Here is a 24032-nt window from a genome sequence, read left to right as displayed (position 1 = left end):
TCTGACCCTAAGCCACAGCAGAGGAAGAAAAACAAAGAGCAAAAGATCTACTGTTTTCCTAGGCAGCTTATGTTTAAGAAATTAAAAAAAAGGATTGTAAAGAAATTATTTTGAGATGCAAGAAGATATAAGAGTCTTTCTTTAAAGAACCTATTTTATGAAGGTGAGTAATGGAGGGAGGCATCATCTCTTGGGTCCAATTAGAGGTGATAGGAGCTCAGTAACAGTCTTTAAAGGCATAGAACAGCTGTGTAGGTGGCCCCAATCCAGGCAAAGCTGTTCAGGGAGGGCAGAAGGGATTGAATCCTTTTATCCCTAGATGATCTTGTTAACTGAAACTGCCCTCAGAACTGTCTTTTACAGGAGAAAAAAAGAGGATGGGTATCTTTTTTCTTTAAAAGGCTATAGCCCTTCTCTGCTTGCCATGGCTGTAACTAAACTTAGAGCCTAATGATACTCTGTCCCACCGAAAGATAAAATGAAATTTGTACACTCATTCACCACTAACTGGACCTTCTTTGTTGTAGAATGCTCTGCTTGGGTCCTATACTCTGTTCCTCTGAACTACGTAGGCACTGGGACCCACGAGGAGTATTCTATGGCAAAGAAGCACCAGTTAGTGGTGGATGAATATACAAATCTCCTTTTATCTTTCAGTGGAACAGAGTATAGACATAACAAATTGCACAAGTTCACAACAGGGATTTGCAGCTATCTTGCAGCAGCTAGTTCCCAGTGGAAGCTCCTGAGCAAACCTGCAGCACGGCCTGATTTGGATCAGGACCACTGCACCAGAGAAGGAGACATTTCTGAATGCTCCCCTGTGTTGTTTTTCTGCTGCTGAAACAGCATAGGGCCCACAGGTGGAAGTATTCTTTTCTCCATGGTCAGTCAGCCTGTGCAGGCATTTGGTACACATGTTTGCTCACAATGGAACAAACATAATTCCCCCCACCCTCGAGCTGCTTCAAAAACAGCACAAGGAGAAGGCAAGAGGTCCTCTTTCTCCCACGCAGCAGTCTTGATCCTAATTGAACTTAAACATTCACACCAGGAACTAGTAGCTACAGGATAGCTGCAAGTTCACATAATTGTAAACATCTACCAGTAGTTAGGTTCTCAAGAAGATAATTGGAAAAACTGATCCTGGATCTCTTGACTTGTGCATAGAATCACTTCCCAGATGTTTTCCAGGATCAGCCCCAAAAACCTAGGTAAAATCACTCTCTGTCTGCCCACTGACCTCAGAAAGTACATGCAAGAATGCCTAACTGAAGAGTAAGATCCAAAGAACTCAATCCAGGAGGCAATTAATGGCCCAAACAATAATTAATGACTCTGCACATCAACACCAATAAGCATACACTGGGTGCAGCGAATTACATTTATCTGAACTTGGAAGGCAAGAAGTGGAGGGAAAGCAGGAATGAGCAAGGAAGTGCCCACAAGTGAAGACTAAAGCCCCACCACCTTTGCTTCATTTATTTCATTTGGCTTCTGTTCTGATCTCACCCCTAACTGATGGCTGCAACAAAGGAATTCTGGTGCCCCTAGAGGGGAAGGCAGAATGGAAAGTGAGACCCAAAACAGCAGCATTGGGAATGCAAAAGCAACCCAGCTTTGAACTCCTGGCCAATCCAATCCTTTGCTGTGATTTTCAAGATGCAAGGTCAGCAAAGAAATAGAGGTGGAGCAATAGCCAACAATATGTTAATTGACTCACCCCCCCCCCCCTCACTCTGTGAACAGCAATTAAAGGTCGCAAGTCTCAAGGAAGCAGATTAATCTCAATGCCCCTTCTATTTTATGGAGTGAGAAACTGACTTGCACAAATACAAGGGGATTATTTTTTTTTGAGTTATGCAAATTGGGAAAGTGACCCAGCTGTACTGTATATTAGGATGATTAAGCTACGCTTTTCTGCACGCTGTACAGCCTCATCCATCTCAATGGCTGGGGATTGCCTAAAATATTTGGATACCATTGCATCCTGATTTACATGCATTTACCATGATTAGGAGTCATAGATATGAGAGAGAGAGAGAGAGAGAGAGAGAGAGAGAGAGAGAGGTTCTGATTGGTTCTGGGAGTCCAATTATGTTCGAATACTGACTTGACCATAAATTACAGAGAGTCATCTTGAAACAGTGGGAAAAGCTGAAATCTGAAACCTGATCTAGCTTTTTATTTAGAGGTTGGAATGTTCAGATATATTGAACCTGGGAGGTGGCAAAAGATTGACTGGTCATTTCAAAATCACTTTCAATTAGACATCAAGAGAACATTTCTTCTACTGCTATTCCTAGAGAGATGGACTTCGCAGTATTCTTTCACAGAGAAAAGCTTTCTCAAAGTTTGTGATTCCCCCCTCTCTTTGAGCTCTCTGATGGTGCATCTCCTATTTAAACTGATGAAATGGCCCAAGAGACAGAAATGGGCGAAGAGGGGATTTTTTTTCGCAGCCATCTGGGTTATTCTTGTAGATGTATTGATTTCTCAGTGGCCCTGTGGTGGGCAGGCATCTGAGATCTGTTTGCTAGGCCTCATTCCAGAAATATCAGACAACAGAAAGAGCTGTCTAGCCCATCACCTGCAGCAGGATGCGGGCATGTGGCCAGCAGTCTTTTCTGATTCAGTTAATGCAAATTTCTGTTTCTAAAATTCAACTTCTCATTGACAGTTCTTATTTCCTCCTCTGATTTGGGCACTTCCTCCCCCACCTGTTTTGCATTTGTCTTTTCAAAGTTGTCTGTGATGCATGGTCATGTGGCAGACAGGTGTCTTATTGCCAACCCCTTGCAGAGATCAAAGCCCAGCCATGGGCAAGAATCCCTAGGCACTAACCATCTCTATCATGCCCCCTAAGGGAATGATCTCTGGATCTGTCTTGCTATTTATATCGTTATTATGATGATTATTAATCAGAAAATCAAATTAAGCCTCACAATGAACAGTGAGGAATCATTCAGTGTGTGAGCTCTGCCTTTTGTAGGCTCCTTTAAGACCAGAGCTGGCATTTCAGAAGAGTGGCTGGCACACAAAAGAGCACCAGCTGTGATGCCAGACACAGGAACCCAGGAGAATACATCAAAATGCTACCTGTTTTTGGATGAAAAGGACTGATTTCAGTTTCTGTTCTATGGAAACCTGACTTATGTAGCCTGGTCCATGAGAACTGCAAACAGCTAACAATCAGGGAAAACATTTAAAACCCAGTTGCAGCCAGAGCTGCTCAGGATAATAGAACAGATAGTCAGATAGATCACTCTCTGGTCATTTCACTCTTCACAGCCACTAGTTTCATGATCCAGGGTTTCTCTCTACTTATTTGTTTATTTAAAAGATTTATATCCTGCCTTCCTGTTTAAAAATCTTCCAGGCAACTAGATTACAGCCTAGCTTGCAAGCTAACATGCATTTCCCAAAGTCAAAGCCATGAATGGGCAGAAGTAGAGATAATCCGAGACAGGAAATCCAAATGATGCTCCAGTAATGACAAAACACCCCCAGGATTAAGAATGGCAGTAACTGACGAACTGCTGTCTTTTACTCAAACCATCAGACTGTGACTGGAGTGAGTTGCCCCATCCTGCTTAATGGTAAGGTCATCCTGAACATTGAAGGGCGATGGCTCTGCAGGAGAGCATTTGCTTTGCATGCAGAAGCTCCCAGGTTTAATTTCCAGTATCTACCATTAGAAAAAAAAGACCAGTACTTGAACCTTGGAACTGCTGCCAGTCAGAGTAGAAAATATTGACTCCACCTAGGGCAGCTTCATGTGTTGATGTTTAGAAATTAATCGAGATATTTCTCTGTCTTTACGTTGCCATGGATTCTTTTGGCATTTGTCTGGTGGCAGTTCACCATTCAAGTCAAAGCTAGTTTCAGTGATTGGAACTTATGGGAGCAAGTGATCTTCAACTTCAGTTTCTAGTGGCAAGTCATGCAAAAGCAGTGCTTCATGTGAATGCCATAAAAAGGCTTTGATATTGGCAGTCTGAAGCTAACTAGCTTGGGAATCAGAGTGTCAATTCTTTAAGGTGCTTCAGAAATGCTAGGAGGGCTGGCTATAAATAAGATCTACCAGGTAAACCAGGATACCAAGGGCTGCTTATTAGCACATACTAATTAATTTAAAGATATACATAATTAGATCTGACCAGATCCAAATGTGTGTGTGTGAGAGAGGAGTAGAGGACTGCCACTACACATTATATGCAAGCGATGCGCACTATTTGTAAAAAGGAAAAAAAAGCCTTCCAAAATGGTGACTGAAATATGGATGGAGGGACATATGCTAAATCCTTTCTCTGTCTGTGGTTTCTCTGCTTCAAACCCTCTCCAGAAATGACTTATTGCTTTGGGGGATCTACAATGAAATACTATGCACAGTCAAACTAGATGTGGCAGGATTCACATGGCCACCATGAAAACACTGCCACCATTTTAAAGTAATTTTAAAATGCAGTGTGTAGTGTGGCAGGCTGAGGCATTCTTGCCTCTCCCGACAACAGTCTTAATACTTGAAAAGGTGTCTGAAGGGAATGGTTTAGGATACAATGTTATTATGAACATAACAAGGGCAGACCTGGTTTGAACCCTGTGCAGGGGAAAGTGTCAGATTTTGGGTGGGGGGATGAAGGTAAACTGAAAACCGTGAAACATACTGTGGGGGAAAGCTACGCATCTCCAAATTCTTTCTTAGCTTGGATTTATTCTCTCAAAATGTCTTCCTTGCTTTCTGAAAATGGTTTTAGTACTCATGTCTTTGCACATATGTAAAATATAACTTGTTCAGAGGCTTTAATTAATCCTATATGCTCCAACTGTATTTGATCTCTTCCGTAACAACTCTGATAAATTCCCATTATAGTATATTTATCTATGTGCAATGAATGAGATGGGGATGATAGTCTTGCTCAGGGAACCCTGCTACTGCAAAAAGAGCAACAATAGCATGTTTGCTATTGGGGGGAAGACATGGCCCTATAGGTGTGCAAGTGGGGAGTGGGGGGTTACTTCATTTGTATACTGCCTTTCTCTCCAATGGGGATCATAACCAGCTTACATCAATCTCTTTTTTCCTCCTTTCATCCTCACAACAACCCTATGAGATGAGGCTGTGTGACTGGCCCAAGCTCACCTAGCAAGGCTTTTGTGGCAGAGCAGGATTTTCTAACCACTACACCACTCTGGTTTTTAATGAGCTCTTGGAAATATCCAGCACACTCTCACTGAATTCCTAGCTTTCATTTTTTTAAAAGTAAGTCTCTGTCTCTTTTCCTTGAAGAGAGATAAGGGGAAATGGTCAAAGAATGGGGGAGGAAAGATACAAGAAAGTTCTGGAGGTAAATCAATTAACCCCCTACTGACTGAATTCTCATCTGACATGTTCAATAATAACCCTCTCTCCCTGGGTCCTTTGCTTCATTCTTGTGGTTCTTTCCTCTTTAACATCCTTAGTGACAAGTGAGAGCACTGGACGGAAAATCTGAGTAAGACTGATGCTTTATTGGTTGCCTCCCTTCTTTGCACTGGGGATGTGGCAAGGGAGGGTAGGAGTAGAAAAATGAGTGCCTGGTTACACTCTGTCTGAAAGCTGTTTTTAATCATTAATTGCTGCCATTTGCCTGTGTAAAAAAATAAGTACTTTTGAAAATGTCAAAATGCCTTTCACTCATCAGTGAATAACCACTATCAAAATCCTGTCCTCATCTGCCCCACAATCTGGGATTAGGGATAAAGCAGCAAAGAGGTTTAAAATACAGATCTGCTCACTACAGAGGTACTTCACTACAAAAGGCCAAATGATGATGGGCAATAATATTCAGCCACTCTTAAACTCTGAATATAGAAAAATAAGACCTCTGGGAAGATCTAAATACAGTGTGGTATAGCGGTTAAGAGCAGCAGACTCCAATCTGGTGAACTGGATTTGTTTCCCCGCTTCTACGCATGAAGCCTGCTGGTTGACCTGGGGCTATTCACAGCTCTCTTAGAACTCTCTCAGCCTGACCTGCCTCTTGCTGGTCTCTCAGCCTGACCTGCCTGTTGCTGGGAAAAGAAGGAATTGTGATTGTAAGTTGCTTTAAGACTCCTTAAGGTTGAAAAAAAATGGGGTATAAATCCGAACTCCTCTTCTCTTCTACTTTTGAAACAGGAACAATCCCAGCTCTGAATTCTATGGCAGGGAACACTTTGTATAAACTTGTACTCTGTGCATGTGCAGAGAGGTTTCCCCTCAGTATACAGTAACCATTAGGGCACAGATTCCTAAATTGGAGGGAATGATTTACAGGTAGATGTTTTTCTGCAACATCTTGGTCATTAAAGCACTAATTAATAATTATCTCCACCTTTCCAAAAAAGGTTTTGAATTCTTCCTCACAGTCTTAAACCATGAAGCATTTCTTGGGAGAAGTATACTTGAATTAAATCTACAAAGAGCTCAGGGTATGATTACTACTATCAAAACATTTTTCCATGAATAGCTGATGGCTTCACAACCCTCAAAAGAACATTTTTACATTTTAGATTTTTCAGTTCATACTGTCCATGACTTCTTAGCTCGACACTCTTATGCAGATGCTAAGTTCTTTTGAGTAATTAAAAATTAAGAATTCATCAGCAAAACCTGAGGTAGAGTTCCCAAAGAAAGCATAACATATTTCATAAACTGAACAGGTGCAGTTTGGTGACCTTGACTGAAATCCTAAGAACTCACTGCCAGGAGTAAGCCCCGTTTAATAAAATGGAACTTATTTCTGAGTACAGCTGCTCAGGAATTCTCCCATTCCCCAATAGTTTCACAGTGGTCACTAGCCATATCTTCTTCATTCTCCCTGTGCTCCATTACTTCTCAGATTGCTCTATTTGTGAAAAAAAAAACCCCAGGATGATACTTTTCTACTTTTAAATTATAGTCACTCTTCAAAATTATTAGAGACCTCCCCTGTAACTGGATGAATGAAATATTATTGCTGTTATTAATGAGCTGGGATATTATTTTTGCAAAGTGCCAAAATTATTTAGTCAGATAAGGCAACATTAGATTGTCACGAATAGTAGCCACTGATCATCATGGAATGTTGAATCAACATAAATCCACAAGTATTTGTAACTATGGGTATGATTTTGGATATTTCTGGTCCAAATATACATTTGAAAAATACCTTACTGGTATTTTTCAGACATATTTGGTTGTCCAGATGGTATCCAGGATTTTCTAGGATACTGTTCACAAGTTATTAAAAATCCCAGAAATATTGATATTTTGGGCTTGGTTTAGTTTGTTTTGGCCAATGATTGCTTTGCTTGCTCTTGAGTGTTTCAGTGTTTGGTTTCTGTCTTCCCTATAGAAAACGTGGAATTCCTCCCTCTTCCACATAGGAAACAATGGAAGATAGATTCGGCACTTTATTCAGGAGCCCATAAAATTGGACCTGTTGGTCCAATTCACTTGAAACTTGGGGATTATTTAGTGAAAAGGCACTAGCAGCTCCATGACAATTTCAGTGTAATTTGCTTGAAAAACAGTCACATACCAAATATTCTGCACATGACATATTGGAGCTGAATAATATTTGAATCCAAAGAAAACTGAATACCAAGCCAGTCTTTGGCAATCAGTTGGAAAGTGTCATCACTGTTCCAAATGTATTGTTCTAGGATTTGACAAAACTCTGTGATAAAACTATAGAGTGTGTGAATCGTGGAAAGGATCATGGTTGTGGTGATGCCATTTTAAGATATTTGTGGAAAGTGATGTTGCACCAGTGATGATGCTCCAAATTTTCAGGCGTTTTGTTCTACAGCTCTTTTTCTATAATTCCTTCAAAGCATAGAACTCATAGCTTTTCCTTCCCTAGAGCACAGGGTTAGCTGCTCTACAAGCCCTGTAGTGTCTACATCACACACTCCACCACACAAATTGGTCCAAGCGCAGCTGTCTTCTTGAAAGAAACACACAGAGACATGAAGCTTGGGGGGTTGTGTGTTTCTCCCCATAGCAAAAAAAATGAAGAAAAACCCACAAGGAAAAGAGGTCAGTGGGGATAACCCCCCTAATTGAGAAATTCTCTTTTTTCTGTGGAACACATCTCTAATTTCACTTCATTCTTTTTTCAGACAACAGGGTCAACTGAACAGGGCATTACAGATTACAAAATATACTGATGAAATGGAGAAAAGCATAAAGGCAAATTAAAGGACACTTGACCCCCATAATGTTTTTAAAAATGAGACCAAAGAGGTTACCATGACCAGACAGAGGTTAAAATGCTTGTTCCGTACATCTACTTGCCTTTGAGTGAGACTATGGCATGGCATTGCAATATTATGAAATAAATTGTTGTGAAAGGGGAGGACAGAAGGTGACACACAGAACCTAAAATGTGACACAATCGGAAGAATATTAATTTTTAACCAACCGCAACCCGAACGGAAATAACATTAACATAAAAAAGGAATAACTTATATTAAAACATGTGACAATCAGATTTTTAAAAAACAAAAATGACTTCCCCACCTTTACTTAGGCCCTTTCCGCACAGGCCAAATACAGCGCCCTGGGGACGGCAAAACGCTGTCCCCAGGGAGCTGTTTGCATGGGGGGTGAAGCCGCCATTTTCCCACCTCGCTCCCTGAGCGAGGTTGTTGGAAAATGGTGGCTTCCAGTGCGTCTGGAAGGCGCCATCCCTCCCCCCCTTTGCCCAATCGACCTACCTTCTCTGCGACCATCCGGCGCATCGCCGAGGCCTAGGCACATGCCCCTCCTGCCCTGCGACTCCGGAGCGGTTGCGCAGGGCAGGGGGCGTGTCCCCTGGCCTCGGCGACATGCTGGATGGCCATAGAGAAGGTAGGTCGATCGGATGACGGCGCTCTGCGGCACCTTCTTCCCGTTTGTTACCGCATGTACGCTGACCCAACCCCCAGCGTGGCCGTGCAGAAACAGCCTTAGAGTCAGCATGGTGTAGTGGTTAAGAGCAAATGGATTCTAATCTGGAGAATCAGACTTGATTCCCTACTCCTCCACCTGAGTGGCAAAGGCTTATCTGGTGAACCAGGTGTGTTTCTGCACTCCTACATTCCTGCTGCATGACCTTGGGCTAGTCTCAGTTCTTCAGAACTCTCTCAGCCCCATCTATCTCACAAGGTGTCTGTTGTGGGGAGAGGAAGGGAAAGGAGCTTGTAAATCACCTTGAGTCTCCTTATAGGAGAGAAAAGTGGGATATAAATCCAAACGCTTCTTCTTCTTAAACCCAGCCATTCAGAGCCAAACTGGAGACAGGCCCATTATGCATGAAGCACTTTCCATGATGCTCTTCGCTCCACAGTAGGCTCTCCTCACTCTTCATTATTTTCATGTGAGGAAGTGTCCTACTGCCTGCTGCGCAGCTTGCCTGCCCTCACTTCTGGGTCACTTCCCCCTCGATTGCAAGATTCCTTGCTTTTTAAAAAAGGCTTTTAAAGTTTTATAGTGATACTCTTCAGTTTATATCAATATTGTTCACATTATTATTGCAATAGTTTGTTATTATTAATTGTTGGGGTTTTTTTTAAAAAAAGGGTATTGTACCCCTGAAATGCCTGCGAGGAGTGGTGGAGGGGAGACCAGAAGGAGTAAAAGCCCCAAAGCCAGGGAATACATAGGGATTTGACTGCATTCATGAAATCATGGGGGCTTCCAGGATAAGTGTGAGCATGCCTGCAATAAAAACTCTGCCCTGAAGGAAATGTACCCTTGCTGTGGAACGGAGCACCAGGGTATAATCCGCCACGGATACTATCAAAAACAGTGACCATGTATCAAAGGATCTTTGTAACAATGGAACTGACATTATAACATGGTGTGTTTCCCTTTCTTTGCTATGTATCAGCAGCAGTTGATTCACTGTTGAAAATCATACTGTTGTGATACAACATGAGCTTCATTCCAAGCAATGGGAATGGATCTGTGGATCAGTGGCAGAATACCTGTTTGGCTTGCAGAAGGACCTAGGCTCAATCCCTAGCTGCATCTCCATTTAAAAGGATCAACTAGTAGGTGATATGCAAGAGCTCTGCTGAAGACTCTGGATGGTGGTTGTCAATCTGAGTAGACAACACTGACCTTGATGGACCAATGGCCTGACTCAGAAGAAGGCAACTTCATGTATTCAGTAGTGGCACGATCCCTCCTTCCTCCCCAGAGTTTTGTTGATTTAAACCTTTGGATTTAAACCTTTGAATTGTTGACTGAAACTTATTTTAAGCTCTAGTTTTAACTTGCTTTAATGATATATTTGTATGTTGGTTTTAATGGCTTTAAAATGAGATTTTAATCTGTTTCAATTTGTTACCTGCTTTGTGGGCTCTATGAACACAAAGGGGCAGGGTAAAAATCTTGTTAATAAATAAAATCTTGTTAAGAAAGAAAGAAAGAAAGAAAGAAAGAAAGAAAGAAAGAAAGAAAGAAAGAAAGAAAGAAAGAAAGAAAGAAAGAAAGAAAGAAAGAAAGAAAGAAAGAAAGAAAGCCCTTCGGGATGGGCAGTATATTAAATTGAACAAATCAATCAATCAATCAATCAATCAAAACTTTTAAATAAATAAATAAATAATAAATGTTTATTGTTGTATCTAGTTGGTTGGGGAAAGGCATAAAAATAATGCACCATGTTTCCAGAAAAAGACCATGCTGGGACTTAGAGCTGTGAAGTGGACACTGAGATTGCCTCTTTTTTTTTTTGCACATTTGAAGTACAAAGTCAAGTGTACAAGAGTGATGGAGCAGTTAAGAGTGTCAGATTAGGATTTGGGAGATGCAGATCCAAAATTCCTAATCTGCCATGGAGGCTTGTTAGGTAACCTTAGGCCAGTCACACAGTCCTAGCCTAGCATACCTCACAGGGTTGTTGTGATGATAAAATGGAGGAGGAGAGAATGATGCATCTGGCTCATCAAAGAGATTGTAAATGGATATAGGGAATTAGGCCTCTACAATAGCCAGGAGCAAAAATATTAAGAGGTTTCTGCCCTTTAAATTAAGCCTGGTAGACTTAAGGGCCAGTCTGATCTTTGAAAATAACCTCTACTCACAATCTCCTCTATGCCATTCTTCACACAGGGGAGTTTCCTGCTGTTAGTGACTCTCCCAAGCACAAACAGCTGCACTCCCAGGAGGCCTGTACTGCCAGACAGGTAGGCATAAATGAAAGACCGGTGGGGGCTCTTAGCGTGGAAGTTTCTTCTGTTTTGCTTAGGCTGCTCTTTAAAGACCCACATACTGCAACGATGCCTTGTTAAATACAAGAGCGCTAGTGCAAATACCTGCTGCCAGTGAGCTGTCTCTGTCAGTCAGTGGGCCATCACATTCTGCATCAGCTAAAGCTCTTGTGTAAATTCCCATGCAAAACACAATACAGTAATGTACCCTGGTGATAGCTAGTTCCGAATTGGATGAGGATGATTTCAGCCTTCTCGCCAGATGGAGCAGATAAAAAGCACTCCTGGCTGCTGCTAAAACTTGCATTTCCAGGCAGAATGCTGAATTCAGGAGGGTTCCCAGGTGGCAAAACAGAGGCTCCTATGGCAGACCCCACCACCTCCCATTATGGATATATTCCTTCCACCGCCCTGCTTGTTACACACATTGCCCTCCTGGCTGCATCTCCAGGAAAGCTTATTGCAATGTAGTCTGGTGATAAAGCACAAGTCCAAGGCTCTCTGCAGGAATATCCCAGGAGCCAGCTAAACTCCTCAAAAAGAATCTATTACTATTCATAATCCTAAGAACAAATATGGCTCACTCTTTTTCTCATTTAAGTGAATTATAATGAAAAGCAATCAACAGCAAGCTCCTGTTCTCAGTTATGGCTCTGTAGTGGCAAGTTACCATTCTAAGACAGGGAAGAAGGAGGTGGTGGGGGGGGGGGGGCATTCCGCTGCTGATGGAAAAAGAAAAATATGAAGCTGCTTCAAGCTGTAATTTTTAAGAATGCAATTTGTCTCCATGCCATGATAAGATGTATTTACTCTTCTCTTGCCTCTAATGATCCTTTATAGAGCAACATGTGTGTAATAACCACAATTGCAGCCTCTCAACTCCCTCCCAATCCCAGACCTGCTCAGTGTTTTGCTTTGCTGACTCTTAATAGCTGATATTTCGCCTGGACTCCCCAGACACTAGACCTGTCTGACAGTTCACTCACACCACATATGGTGGCTCACAGCGCATGGGGAAACTTTCCCTGCAGCTCGGCTTGGGTCACGCTTTCTAAGTGGTCGTGCTCAAAGGCCTAATGAATGCCGATATGACAGTCTGCTGGATACACACAACAGCACTTCAACACCATGACGGCCTCCTTTATAAGAATAAAATTGCTTTCTGTCTCTCTGGATGGCATTTGTTTTAAACAGGATCTCAAAGGGTTTTTATGTGCCTTGAAGTTGTATAATGGGGAAGCAGTATATTGTGCTGGCTATCCTCTTCTAGCAACATGGTCCTCTGGGGAATGCCGCTTCTTATATACTTTGTGCTGTTAGGAGTTGCTGGCAGCTTTCCTTTCATTCAAAATTGAAAATAAGCTCCAGAACTTTTTAGTCTGAAAAAGAAGAGGTGGAGAAGGAGTTTGGATTTATATCCTGCTTTTCTTAACTGTAAGAAATCTCAAAATGGCTAACAAACTCCTTCCCTTTGTCTCTCCACAACAGACATCTTGTGAGGTAGGGGTACTTAGAGAGAGCTGAAGGAACTGTGACTAGCCCAAGGCACCCAGCAAACTTCATGTGTAAAAAAGCAAACCCAGTTCTCCAGATTAGAGTCCACTGCTCATGTGGAAGAGTGGAGAATCAAACCTGGTCCTCCAGATTAGAGTCCACCTGCTCCTAATCACTACATCACACTGGTGTGGGTTTCAGCCATATTTGTTTATGTCATAATTTCAGCATCTATGTTTCACTATGTGGCAACTTCCTTCTATGGGGCTCATATGAAAACAGTTACTTCTGGTTTGGCCTTTGGAAGCTGCACAGGTTTATGCTGTGGAGATTTTTCTTTTTTTAAAAAAAAAAGCCTCAAGAGACACCCAATGTGATATAGTTGTTAGAGTATTGGATTATACCTGGGAATTCTCAGATCCAGATCCCCATGCTATCATAAGCTCACTGAATGACTTCAAACTCATTTCTGTCAGCCTAACCTACTTCACCACAGTAGTGTTATGGGGACAGATGGGGAGGAGGAACCATATATGATACATACGCTTAGCTTCCTTGGAGGAAAGGAGGATAAAAATTTAATGTGAAAAACTACTTGATAAACAGAATGCTGTCAAGCATCTAAAACTGTATCTTCTCTGTACATATTAACAATCCAATTCAAATTAAATCTAGTTAAACCAAAATTCTTACATTAAAAGCTAATTGACATCCTTCTCATTCAGTAGTGCAATTTTCTTTTCAGAGTATTTCTGTTCAACTGACGTGTCTTTAGACTGCTGTTTTCTGAAGATCAAGAGATGCAGAGGGGGAACTGAGGTTGTATTTGTACAAGGTGAAGATGGTATGTTTGTGTGCTAAATGTTAATGCTCTTACACATCAGCACTCAGCGAGTTGCAATAATTAGGGCTGATAAAAATGGCCCTGGGATAAAATATGATTTATAGTTTGCAAATTCACATGTAGGGTATGCAGAGTTGCTTCATTTTCAGTGCTTAGAATGAAGAGACTTGGAGGGTGTTTATAGTGTGTGTGTGACTGTGTATTCACAGGCGTGCTTCATTTGCAAATGCCCTTCAGAGAAGAAAAAATGCTCCCCATTTGTCTGAAGCATGAACAGAGCAAATGAGCACAAATGTATATATTTAGGAGAGATTTAAGCCGACTTCTCATTATCTGAGCATGTAGCAAAGCTGTCATTGATTGCTCTTCATGGGACCAGAATTGCTTCCAGCACACAATAAGGTAATTTTTTCCCACTCATCTCATTGTACAATGAAAATTGATCTGGGTGTAAACTGAAGAAATTATATAAGTGATTCACTTCATAACCAACTGTGGATAAACTGCACATTGGATTCACTGCACGCCTAGGGCTGATTTGGAATAATGCAAATCAATCTTTGGAAATCCCTGACCTCAACAGGTCAATTGTAGGGTTTTTAAAAAACCCTTTTTGTGGTATCTGTATCAGCTCAACCTTCTTTGGAAGAGAAGCAAAGCCCTCACCTGATCATTTGTCTTCTAGATAGCAAAAGCGATCAGTTTTATGCATGGGACAGCAAAACAAACTTTCTTGGGTTGGGAACTACTGTTTTAACTAGATTGTTCTTTTTGGAGCCCATACGTTTTATCTTTGTAGTTGACACATAGGAATCAGCTTGAAAGGAATCCAATTAACACTTACCTCCTTCTGCATTCCATTTCATCAGCTATTAAAGAAACTCTTTGCACACAACATAAAAGATAAACTGAATGCATGTGGTCCTCTTCCCATGATTTGGAACCCTGAATTTCAACAATCTCAACTGCACAAAGACTCACCTACACATGTAAACTTGCACATTCACAGAAATGTTAAATATCTTCAAGTGAGCACCCCAGACTCCTTGTCTGCACTGAACTAGGTGGGGAGTGAATGGCAGAAAAGATGCACACAAGCTGCTTTCCATCTCTAAAGGGCTTTAGAGACACACGCTCAAGATCTAACCTGAGGGCCATGACACTGATAAGTACAAGTAAGCGTACACAAAGGTCACATCTGGATGATGCTCTGTACCATGTCTCTCTGATGGTCAGATTGGCTGAGGTTTTGGGAGTTTCTATTAAAAAATAGCTGATACATGGAATCCCAATTTGGATCAGGACTGTGGTATGGAGGGAGGGACTCATGTACTGTTTTCACTAGTCAAAACAATCGCATAGATTTGCAGTTTTGCTTCTGGAACAAATATACAAGTCCTACTACAGTTTCTGTTTGTTTACCCCAGGACCTTCACGTTAGTCAAATGTTCATCTCTGCCACCTCTGTTATTTCCACAGGGGTCTTGCATATCAGCGACTGTCTATAGTCACTGAGGTAAGAATACTCGTCCTAGAATTGTGCAGGGTAAGGCCCTATTTACACAAGTTTAGGGCTTCTCCATAAGCATTAAATGAAGGCAGCACAGTGCAGTGCCAGCTTACAATGTGAGGGAAAGTTTGCATGCCTAGAAAGTATTGATGCAACTGTACAGAATTGATATGGTTCCAAGGCTCAGTCTGGGAGTCAAGAGGCCCATGGAAAGACATGAAATCAAGAGCAGGCAGTGAGTAGTCTGTTTCTGAAGAGTTTGATGACATTCCAAAGGCCAGAGGCAACAGGTATAACCATAGGCAGGCAAAGTCCAACATTCTGAGAGGCAGCAGGTCGAACAGGCAAAATTAAGCTCTATCTGGGCTAAGTTTGTTCACAATTTAACAAATTGTACAGATTGAAGAGGATATCTGAGGTACCCTGATTGGTCCCAGGTGTCATATTCTGAGGCCCAGTCAGGTGAAGCCTTAATCTGGAGTGAAGACTACCACTCAAAAGGCTCTGTTGGGCTGCTCCAGAATCTCCCTATCTTCTATACTGCCCTGTAGTGCAAGTTGTAGGGTGATGGAAACTCTTAGTTTGAGTCCTATCTGGACACCTCAGAAGTACTCTTCATCCTCTCCCACAAGAATGAGAGTGATCAGATTTCTCTTCTGCTTTAGGTGAATATAAAGTGCAAGAAATTCCAGCATGGATAAAGGGATTCTTTTGAACTTTATTTGAAGAAGTTCACTTCTGTTTGAAGGAAAGAAGAAGTGTTATATGTAGTCCTGTTTATGGTGAGGGTAGAGAGGAGAGGACTTACTGTGAAATCTGGTGTTATGATTTGTGACATTCTGATGTGGTTCTTGAATGACACTCTATAATGTTGCACATGATGCTTCTCTACAACTTCAAGAAGGAAGCTAGAAGGATCTAGATTACCCAGAAAACCATAAGTGGCATGGGTAGCAAAGATCATCAGAAATTGGGCTGTCTACTGTGTTATTTTTTCCATTTGATTTTTTTTAAAGGCTAAGAGGATGGCAGACCAGCAAAACTCAGTCAGTTAAGCTGGAGAAGAAGACCACAGCCTAGAACTTTGGTGAATTCATTTCTATTAAACACTATCTACCATTTGATTTCAGTAGTAAAACTATACCGAAAGCTTATGAGGATAGTACAAGTCCTATAAATCACTAGACAGAATGGTATCATGATAAGCGCAGGAGAATATAAGTAACCCTTAGCTTGCAAGGCTCTTCTGAGCACCTCTCATCCTTAGGAGACATGGAAAGCAAATGGCGACAATGGCTGCCTTGCCCACTCCTCTCAGCATGATGTGTGTTTATTGAGAATCCCGCAGTGAGAAAAACAAACAGTGGTTTGAATTAAGTGAATTTGCTAACAGCTATAGTCTATTGAATCTTTCCCTCCCTCTGTGATGAAAGATGGAAATTATGTTTCACAGCTCTGCCTGTTCTTGCAGGGATAGTAATATACTTTCCAGTAAGATATGAACATTTTGCTGATAACCAGGGTATACTGCAGGACTGAAATGAACTGTGCTACCCCATTCTCCTTGCCCAGGTTATGAGTTTAGCCTCAGAATTCCACACTGATTATAAAGGCATGACTACTGATATAGCATGGCACCTTCTCCTTCACATTTCAACCTTCATTTATTCTGACTAGACAACCAAAAGGTTGTCTTGAAAGGTCATGGTTGGCATTTAAAAAAGAAGAAAGTGTTGGAACAGGAGAAAGCCATGCCAGAAGGGTTGGGGGAAGGAGTAAGAGGGTGGCAGAGGTAATGGGGACCAGAGAGGGGGAATGTGATTTCACCTCTCCAGCAAGTTCTTTGTAGGTTCCTTGTTTGTTCAGTTTAAACTGAGATGTACTGTAGAGAAACACTAGATTTAGCTCCAGTAGCACATTAGAGACTAATACGGTTTCAAAGCTCTCTTTGTCAGAGCTTTGGCTCTTGAAAGCCTATACCCTGAAAAACTTGTTGGTCTCTAAGAAACTACTGGACTCAAATCTAGTTCTTTTCCTGCTGACCACATGGCTACCATAATCACTTCAACCTGTATTTTTAATTAGACTCAGATAGAGCAATCCTGAGCAAAGGCCGAATCCCCACCGGGAAATTCAATCTAGATCAAACCAAGTGTGAAAATAAACTGCACCTTTTCATCGAGGTTTCAACCTCCCCACCGCAGCATGTTTCCAGTGAAGACATCTAGGCCTATCTCAGATTCAAGAAATGCAACAATCCCCACTACCATGCGATTGGCTTGATGGGTCTCTCCTGATTGGCTGTTGTGCCATGTTGGGGCAAGACCTTTTTTCTCCCGCAAAAACATGCTCATGTTGAGGAGCAGCAGTGGGGTAGGAGGTTAAGAGCTCGTGTATCTAATCTGGAAGAACCAGGTTTGATTCCCAGCTCTGCCGCCTGAGCTGTGGAGGCTTATCTGGGGAATTCAGATTAGCCTGTACACTCCCACACATGCCAGCTGGGTGACCTTGGGCTAGGCACAGCTTCTCAGAGCTCTCTCAGCCCCACCTACCTCACAGGGTGTTTGTTGTGAGGGGGGAGGGCAAGGAGATTGTAAGCCCCTTTGAGTCTCCTACAGGAGAGAAAGGGGGGAATATAAGGGGGGATATAAATCCAAACTTCCTCCTCCTCCTCCTCCTCCTCCTCCTCCTCCTCCTCCTCCTTCTTATGATGTCAACACGTCAGCATGTCTTCCCTGCCCAAGTTTCTGGTTGGTTATTGTTCTCTCGTGAAAACTTCACTGATTGGTTGTAAGGCATTTGCGGCATGCTCCATGGTGGGAAATTTGAACCAGGATTAGACCCCTGATCCTCCCCTTCAAAGATATGGGTTTTTTTTGAAAAAGTAGTACTTTCAAGCAGGTTCAGCAAAGACTTGGGATAAGCTGTAGAATGAGCGCCAGAACAGGAATGAATCCTTGTTTGTCAATCAAGCAGTGGGGAGTTCTTCCTGAATCCTTGATATTTCGCGTGAGTGTCATACGATTAATTGACTGTGGGGAATCGGCCAAAGTTATACACTTCAAGTTACACACTTCTAAGCCTGCTGATTTCATAGTTGAGGACTGCAATGTAAATCTGTATTTTGACAGTACACTTGTGCTTATGAAAGTTGTTTGTTGGGTTGGGAAGATCAGGGTAATGCCATTTTGTTTCATCCTTCTGGAAGCGTCTAAGTACAAATACCATGGAATAAACTCTCAGTTTGTTAAAACACTTTTCTCCATTAACATTGGCCTTAGTTGTTCCTGCACTTCTTTTTAGCGCTCACTAGTACCTGGGTCATAGTTCAATTTAGAAAGATCTTTGTGTTGCTTTAAGTATTCCACACAGTCCAGTCCTATCCAATTCTCATGTCTTAAAAAAACAAATTCATTGTTGTCCTGAAGATGTATAATATCATAGTCATATGATATCATTCATAGGATATAAAATGGAAGTTGGCTGGAAAAATTCTGTAGTCTCAGCTATCCATCAATCAATAATCTATTACAGTCATGGATATTTTTGCAAAACCTTAGTAATGATTTGCAGGATGATGGCAATCTATTGAAACATCTGATTTTCCATGTAAAATGTTAAGCACATATATACATTTTGGTTACAGAATTGTTCCATAATCACCAGAATAGGTAAATGTGTTCAAAATTATAGGAACCATCTTCAGTATAAACTCTGTTTCCTGACCAGGGTGGGGGGCACACCAAAATTCCTCCTTGCTTTGCACTGTCTGTTTTTTTTAAACCACTTAACATGATACAAATAGAACTATGTTCTACAGATATTTCTACAGATAGGCTTCTGACATACTGGAGGTGTTAGAACCTGGGTGGCAATATCTGTCACAGATTGATATTCTTTACTTGCCTCATATCAGTTCTCCAGCATGCTTTGTTCCCACCCAAAGAATTCCTCTCAGAGTCATTCAACCTTTTCTGTGCCCCATCATTCTCCTCAACTTGTATGACTTTCATCTATGCCACAGGAGACAGCCAGAGCAAGAGCCCACCTCTATTCATATCTCCACATCCTTATGTGAGAGCACTGCATTCAACTCAGCTTCTACTGAACTAAAAAAGAAGCCTGCTTCACAGGTTCAAAGGAACAAGACAGAAAGAAAGAAGGAGTACTTGGTTGCTCAGTTCACTTTCATGCTGAGTCTTAACAGTTTTCAATTCATGAGTCAGAGGGAAAAATAAAAAAGTGTCTTCTGGTGTTAGCTATAGACACATAAGACATCTTCTAGTGCCGGAGCAGCAGCTTCCAAAGAATGCAATCATGACAAAATAGACACATATTTTCCCCACATAATGCTGTATATATTTTTCTGCTACATACGTAGGGAAGAATTTCATGGAGTTTACCAGCTAATACTTCTTTTAGATTGTCCCATCCAATGGACAGAGACTGGGAATGCCAAGAGGCTAGATCATATTTCTTCTTTTTTGGAAAAGGAGGACTGGGAATGAATCCAGAAAGAGGTGAACTATAAATTCCCTGGACAGGAGGAAGAGGCTCTCTTATGTCTTATAAGAGTTGCATTTAGAGCTTCCATTTCTCTCTTGGTTCAAGTCATGAAGGATTAAACTATTCCAATGGGATTCCATCTTGACCCTGTTTTGAGGAACAATGGGGAGTAGTTTAATCTGAAAATTCTGAAAACAAAGGTAACAGAGGAATTCTAAATGCTGCAAGCTTTAGAGATATTTAGCTTACCCTAAATTAACATTGTTTAGAATAAGTATAGAGTTAAGGACTTTAGAGGACTTTGTGTTTAAATAAACCACTTCTTTCTGCACGTGATCTCTTGATGCACTTTTTAGAAATTGAACCTTGTTATAATGTGATCTCTGTAACCAAACCATTTCCCCATTTTCCAAGGAATAGTACAGAAAGGGGCCTGTGGTTAGGCTCACCATCCCTGATGCACGGAAGAATGTTCTTGAGCTAGCTAGTACTAAAGAATCAGAAGATGTGGATACTAAGACAGAGCTTTTTAACAACAGTAAAGAGTGCTGAAAGTATAAATCCTTTAGCAGAAGATACTCTTCAAGATTTGTGGAAGGCAGCAGAAAATACCCAGACAGGATATAGTACTCTGGGAGTAAGAGCATGAAGTACAATCCCTGGGTGGAGGTTACCATGGAATCCTCTGAGCTCCCTAAGGAACACAAACAGTGCTTGTGAGTCTGTTTCCTGATAGTGTGCATTGGAATGAATTAACCTGTGCAAATGTTCAACGGCCACTGTAATGGACTGGGCAAGTAAATACAGTTTAAAAGGGCAGCTCGCAACAAAATGCAGCCCAAACACAAAAAAAGAAAAATCTTCATGAGAGAAGGAAAGCACTCTGATTGGGTTAACTGACCTCTGGTTAGTTGCTCTGATTGGTGGAACAACCAACCAACAAGGAGAGGGAGAAGCTATCTCACCGAGAGGAAGGTAGATGAGAGAGATTTGGATTTAAATTCTGGCTAGTGAAGATCAAGTCCCTTAACTGTGTGTATGTAAAATGTACTCTGAGGGAATTTCAGTCAGAGAGTGAATCTGACCTGTAATATATTGTGTGTCAGCATATGCTGTGAGCAAAGATACAAGGACAACGGAAGTGGAAGTTTATTTTGGTCTAGATTGAGGTGGAATAGTAAAAAGAGATTTTCCACAGTGACAATAAAGGGTGAGAGGAATATATTTTCTGGGAGATAGAACAGTTTCAAAACCAGTTAGGAAGGGAATTATACTCAAAGGAGGATTTCTTGTCTTGTGTATTAGTGATTTCCTTGTTAGCTTAAGCTAAAAACTCTCACATGCTACCTGAAAGGTTGCTTAGTCTCAATAAAGGTGGGAAAATCTGCATCTACAGAGAGAGAGGAGGGTATTGGAGTGCAACAGCCACTCGTTCATTTCTATGTAGGAAATAATAGTTTTAAGAGGCACAGAGAAATATGCCTGGATGGTTATGAAAGAAGTAGAACAGTTAAAATTTCACCTAGAAAATGGAGAGGTGGTCTAAAAACACTGGAAGGAAAAGTGTACATGCATGTAGAGTATCCCTTTCTCTCTTTATTTCTCCTAAGTGCCTGATAAGTTTTGCATACAATACTGCAAGGACTGAATAGGTAACGAAAAGCCTCAAGCTCTCAGGGGCAACCAGGTTACAGTTGTTTAAGTCTGCTGTTGCTTCAACCTCCTAAAAAGCTTCTACAGTTTTTGTAAGAGACCAGTTTGTGTGACTGCTCTGCAAATACTCTTAGGGGATGAGACTTAATAGTCTAGGGTAGGCTCCCTAGGAACAGCTGTATGAGACACAGGTGGTAATGCAGGCCAAAGATTACCAGTTTTTTGTTATTTAAAAATCTCTTCATCCCTTTTCTGTTTTAAAACAGACATTTCAGACATGCTATACAGTAAAACATCAACTGGAAGCAGCAATAAAATTGTAGTGAAATCAGCATCAGTTAAAAAGTTAAATACTTTCACTGTCCCTAAATAAACTCCAATTTAAATGCCTAGAAAAATGGAAAGGTGATAGGGTCATGATTGAAGGTCAAGAAAGCGGTTTCCCCATCTTCTTATCATTTATATATGATAAAAATGGGGGGAATTCACAGCCTGAAATATAGAGAAGATCAGAAAAGATAGACTACAGGATTAGTTGGGCTGAATGAACATGGTGTTGATGTGCAGGCAGTGTAAATTAAATCCCTTTCCTAAACACATTCTGCGTCTTGCATTTTGCCTGCTCTATGAAAGCTGAAGAATTTCACACATTCTCTGGTTCTACATGAACTACGAAGGATCACGACTAAATTCTAAGATGAGGGACAAAGTGTGTTTCTCAACACATTCAGTTTTACAAATGAACTTGGAGAAATGGAAGTTAGCACTGATTCCAGCTCTGAGTTTCAGTAGCTTTCCCCTCCCCCAAACCTGTAGCTATTGTCAGCCCCGCCCACTCCCCCAACCACCACTTGTCTTAGGCACATTCTCTTACAGTCTGGGTTTGGCTTTTTAAACTGGCTGCTGCTAGGGATGCCAGTCTCCAGGCGGCCCCTGGGGATCCCCTGGAATTACAGCTCATCTCCAGACTACAGAGCTAAAGTTCCCTTTGAGAACACGGATACTTTGGAGAGTAGACTGTATGGCATGGTACCCCACTAAGGTCCTTTCCAGGCTCCATCCCCAAATCTCCAGGAATTTCCCAACTTGGATCCAGCAACCCTACTCCTCACTGGCAGATAGGGAGTTCCTGGCAACTCTATCTGCCCCATATCTGTGAAACAACCTCCTGGAAGAAGTCAGAGGGGCTCTTATCCTCCTGGCTGTTCAGTGAGGCTGTAACAAAATTATTCTGGAGGGCTTTGGAGGCAGCCTGGGACTGGGCAAAAAGGGGACACTGATAGGAGTATAATATATTTGTTTTTAAAATGTTTTTATTTCTGTTTGTTGGTTTATCAAACAGGTTTAATATTGTATTGTTGAAGGCTTTCACAACTGGATTCAACTGGTTATGGTGGGTTTTCTAGGCTGTGTGGCCGTGGTCTGGATCTCGTTACTAATGTTTTGCCTGCATCTGTGGCTGGCATCTTCAGAGATGTATCACAGAGGGAAGTCTGCTACATACTGTGTCCAGTAGAAGGGAATGTTTTAGTGGGATATAAATTGTCATGTCTCCAGGTGGGGAACCAATCAGTAAGTGTTTGGGTAGAACTTGCTATACAAGGGTGTGGCTGATAGTGTAGTATTGCAGGTGAGGTTTTTCAGTCCAGGGAGTGATTCACATTTGCATTCATTCTAAAAGATGTGTGCTAAAAGATGACAGGGAGATTGCAGAGAAGCTGAATGAATTCTTTGCATCTGTCTTCACCCAAGAGGAGGTGAGGAAAATTCCTGCACCTGAACCAAGCTTCTTAGGAGGCGAATCCGAGGAACTAGTGAAGATAGTGGTAGACAAGGAAGAAGTTCTGGCAGCCATTGATAAACTAAATACTGCCAAATCCCCTGGCCCAGATTGCATTCACCCAAGAGTTCCTAAAGAGCTCAAGCATGAAATTGCTGATGTTCTCACTTCAATATGCAACTTATCTCTGAAATCAGGCTCCGTCCCTGAAGACAGGAAGATGGCCAATGTCATACCAACCTTTAAGAAAGGATCTAGGGGGGACCCAGGAAATTATAGGCCAGTCAGTTTGACTTCTGTTCCTGGTAAATTAGTAGAATCTATCATTAAAGATAAAATTATATGCATTTGCTCCTGTTCATTTGCATTTGCTCCTGATCATTTGCTCCTGATCATTAAAATTATATACATGCATTTGCTCCTGATTTATGTATTTGTTTCTGACTATGCCAATAAAGGTTTATGTATGTATGCATGTATCTCTGCATGTGAGCAAGTAGTTACATTCGCCTTCAGAAGGGGAAATTTCTCAAAGATGAGGGGGATAATGCACAGGAAGCTGGAAGGGAAAATCAAGAGAGTCAAAACTGTCCAAGATGCTTGGAGGTTATTTAAAAACACAGTAATAAAAGCTCATTTGGAAGGTTGTACCCAGTCCAAAAGAAAGGCACCATGGTTAACAAGGGAGGTTGAGGAAACTATCAGAATAAAGAAGATGTCTTTTAGAAAATGGAAGTCCAGCTCAACTGATGAAGAATAAAGGACAGAACACAAATGGTGGCAAAAGAAAAGCAAGTTAGCTGTAAGGCAGGCAAAAAAGAATTATGAGGAATGCATGGCTTCGAACATCAAGACCAGCAACAAACAGTTCTTCAAGTACATCAAAAGTAGGAAGCCAGCTAGGAAAAGCGGTAGGCTCATTAGATGATGAAGGAACGAAAAGTGTGCTATAAGGATGACAGGGAGATCAAGAGAGAAACTGAATGCAATTTCTTTTGCATCTGTCTTCACCTTAAGAAGAGGTGCACCTGAACCCAAGCTTC

The 24032-nt window shown here is 41.5% G+C and overlaps 1 protein-coding gene across 6 annotated transcripts in view; it reads right to left on the bottom strand.

The window, feature by feature from the left end:
- MDGA1 (MAM domain containing glycosylphosphatidylinositol anchor 1) overlaps nt 1-24032 on the bottom strand; it is a 380713-nt gene that overhangs the window by 22567 nt on the left and 334114 nt on the right. The gene's annotated exons all lie outside the window — the stretch shown is intronic.

The sequence above is a fragment of the Sphaerodactylus townsendi genome, linkage group LG01, assembly GCF_021028975.2.
Source record: "Sphaerodactylus townsendi isolate TG3544 linkage group LG01, MPM_Stown_v2.3, whole genome shotgun sequence".
In the NCBI taxonomy this organism is placed as follows: Eukaryota; Metazoa; Chordata; class Lepidosauria; order Squamata; family Sphaerodactylidae; genus Sphaerodactylus; species Sphaerodactylus townsendi.
Note: the sequence above shows the minus strand (reverse complement) of the source record. Positions and strands in the feature narration are given on the sequence as shown.